Source organism: Juglans regia, chromosome 11 (genome assembly GCF_001411555.2).
Source record: "Juglans regia cultivar Chandler chromosome 11, Walnut 2.0, whole genome shotgun sequence".
In the NCBI taxonomy this organism is placed as follows: Eukaryota; Viridiplantae; Streptophyta; class Magnoliopsida; order Fagales; family Juglandaceae; genus Juglans; species Juglans regia.
In genome coordinates this window covers 17,755,231-17,758,343 of record NC_049911.1, presented here as the reverse complement: position 1 = coordinate 17,758,343, position 3,113 = coordinate 17,755,231, and the positions used below count along the sequence as shown (strand labels likewise).

At 40.3% G+C, this 3,113-nt stretch overlaps 1 non-coding gene across 1 annotated transcript; it reads right to left on the bottom strand.

Annotated features, from left to right (window-relative positions):
• Positions 1 to 679: 679 nt before the first annotated feature.
• LOC118343905 lies at positions 680 to 786 on the bottom strand. The gene has a single exon (XR_004797692.1). It is a non-coding gene; the product is annotated as a small nucleolar RNA R71 (small nucleolar RNA).
• Positions 787 to 3,113: the final 2,327 nt, after the last annotated feature.

The window sequence follows — 3,113 nt, the reverse complement described above, 5'->3', positions numbered from 1 at the left end:
GAGGAAAACTGGTGTTTAGCAAAGCATTTTCATATTGTTGAGAAGACGTTTGTAGCGCAATGAACCTCTTCACAGCTTGGGTGACATTTTTCTTAAATTTATTTTACTTTTTTTTTTTTTGTTGTTGTTGTTTGTCTTGCATATTCTTTTATTTTTTGTTCTTGTTTGTATGACTGGTTGGACTAGGGACCAAACTTCTCGGTTGGTTAGGACAGAATCACAAGCATCTTTTACCTCAGCATCACTTTCTCTTGAGTCATCTTCTGACATTAATAGTACCATGGCTAAAAATGAGAATCATGATCGGAAAGTAGTGAATCAGAATAGGACACTTAGAGATTATTTACAACCTGTCAGAACTAGCACACCCTCATGCATAATCCTACCTTTGAATGCAAATGTCTTTAATTTCAAACCTGGAATGATTCCATTAATTCCACATTTTCATGGCATGGATTCCGAGAATCCGTACCTTCATATCAAAGAATTTGAAGAGGTTTGTTCTACATTCATGGACCGAACATGCACTGAGGAGGTTATTAGACTAAAGTTGTTTCCATTTTCCTTGAAAGATAAGGCTAAAACGTGGCTAAATGCATTAAGACCTAGATCTATAGGCACACGGCAGGAAATACAAACTGAATTTTTGAAGAAAATTTTTCCAATACATAGGACAAATGCACTTAAAATACAAATCATGAACTTTACCCAAAAAGATTCTGAAACTTTTTATCAAAGTTGGGAAAGGTTCAAGGATCTTTTAATTGCTTGTCCTCATCATGGTTATGAAAATTGACGTTTGATAAGTTTTTTTTATGAAAGTTTGACACCTAAAATGTGCCAATTTGTACAAACCATGTGTAATGGAGAATTTTTTGACAAAGATCCTGAGGAAGCATTTGAATATTTTGATTGCCTTGCTGAAAATGCTCAATCTTGGGACACAACTAATGTGCATGATAGGTCTAGGCAAGTTGAGTCTGGTCATGGAAAATATACTTTAAAAGAAGATGATGATTTGCGTGCTAAATTAACCTTGTTGTCTAGAAAAATGGAAGCTATGGAATTGAAAAAGGTAAATGAAGTGCATGTTGTCCATAAAAATTCAGAGAAGTGTAGCATATGTGAGGATCATGGGTATTCAACTAATGAGTGTCCCACGATCCCCGCATTCAAAGAGGTATTGTTGGACCAATCTAATGCTGTAAATATAATACAAAAATCATATTCTGGTCCTTACTCTAATTCTTATAATCCAGGATGGAGAAACCACCCAAATTTTGGGTGGAGGAATGACTAGCAAGTAGCTCCAGCAGCCTTGGCTCTGGGACCCTCTCAACTCGCAATTCAAGCACCTCCAATGCAAAAGAAGGGATTTGAAGAGACAGTACAGTAATTGTCAAACACCTTGCAGCAGTTTATACAAGGTCAAGCAACAATCAACAATCAAAACTCTCAAGCGATAAATGACATTCGGAGCACACTTACAAAGATGACTACGACATGGAGCTCTCAAGAGAAATGAAAACTTCCTGCACAACCTCAACCCAATCCACAAAGTCAGCCACCACAAGGAGCGGTTGAGAGTTCAAATGTGAGGCAAGTGAAGGCGGTCACTACTTTAAGAAATGGTAGGGTGGTGAACATTCCAGCTCAAGGTTCAGACAAGGTTGGTAAGGTCTTTAAACTTGTACAAAATGAGGCTGAAAATAGTGAGTTTGAACAAAATGAAACTGAAACTGAAAAGATTTCATGTCTTGTACCTGCTCATTTTCCTCAAAGATTGGTTCCTCTGCACAAAGATAAACACCAATCTGAAATTTTAGAAATATTCAAGCAAGTTAGGATTAATATCCCTTTGTTGGATGCTATTCAACAAACTCCTACATATGCTAAATTTTTAAAAGATTTGTGTACAGTTAAAAGAAAATTAAATGTGCAAAAGAAAGCTTTTCCTACATACTATTACGTGCATCTACAGAATAGGGTTTCCTGCTGCCGCTCGGTGTCTGGCCTTTACGTGAGGCTGCATGGCAGCCGTTGATGGTAGCTCCGGTCGGCCTTCTTTTGCCGATTTGGTGGCTGCTGTCCCTCAACCCATACCTTAGATGACCCTTGCTCCCAGACCTCCAAAGATGGTGGAAGGAGAGGTTTATTTTCAGTTCACTAAAGAAGAGATTGCACGTTCGGCAGAGCCTTTCTGCTATTCGGTAATGCTTAAGTTTCTGAAGAGCAGACCTTTGTTGGATGCTGTGAGGGGTTTCATTCACAGTCGTTGGGGTCTTACGGCCATTCCTGTTGTATCATCCATGAGGAGGCCTCGTAACGTCTTCGTACACATGGCTAATGAAGTTGATTGGACCAAGGCTTTATCGCGGGAGGTTTGTGAGATTAATGGAATCTTTTACCGTGCATTCAGATGGTCACCAGAATTTAACGAGGATGCAGAGCCTTCTAGGGTCCCGGTATGGGTTACCTTGCCGGGTCTCCCTCCAAACTTTTATCAAGAAGCTTTCTTGAACATACTGATGGCACCCATTGGCAATTTCATCCGCCGTGATAATCCGACTCGGTGTGCAACAAGAACGGATGGTGCACGCTTATGTGTGGAAGTGGATGCTGCGAAACCTCCACTGTCTCATTTCTAGATTGGAGCGCCTGGGCTACCTTCCAATCGAAAGTAGGAAATTATCTATGAATCGCTCTCAGCATACTGCTCTTCTTGTAATATGCAGGGGCATAATGCAAGGACTTGTAATCTTGGGAAAGTTGGTAAGATTGGGGGCAGAAAAGCGATCAAAAAAGGTCAATCAGAGACAAAGATGCTGACAGATGATCAGGGGGTTGAGCAAAATGTTGATAATGTGGAAATTCCCTCGCTGGTTGTTGTGGAAAATATTGATGTTGTAGAAAATATTATGAGGATGGAGCACGAAACAGAGGATGCTGGGGTGGGCAAGGTGACGGAGGTAGCAGATACAGATCAGGTGCAGTTGGTCCCTAAGACGGAAGACTTGTCAATGCAGTTGGTAGATCAAATGGTGCAGTTGGTATCTGAGAAGGAGGAACAATCGATGCAGATGATTGAATTAATTCCTCCTGTGAGCAATAGT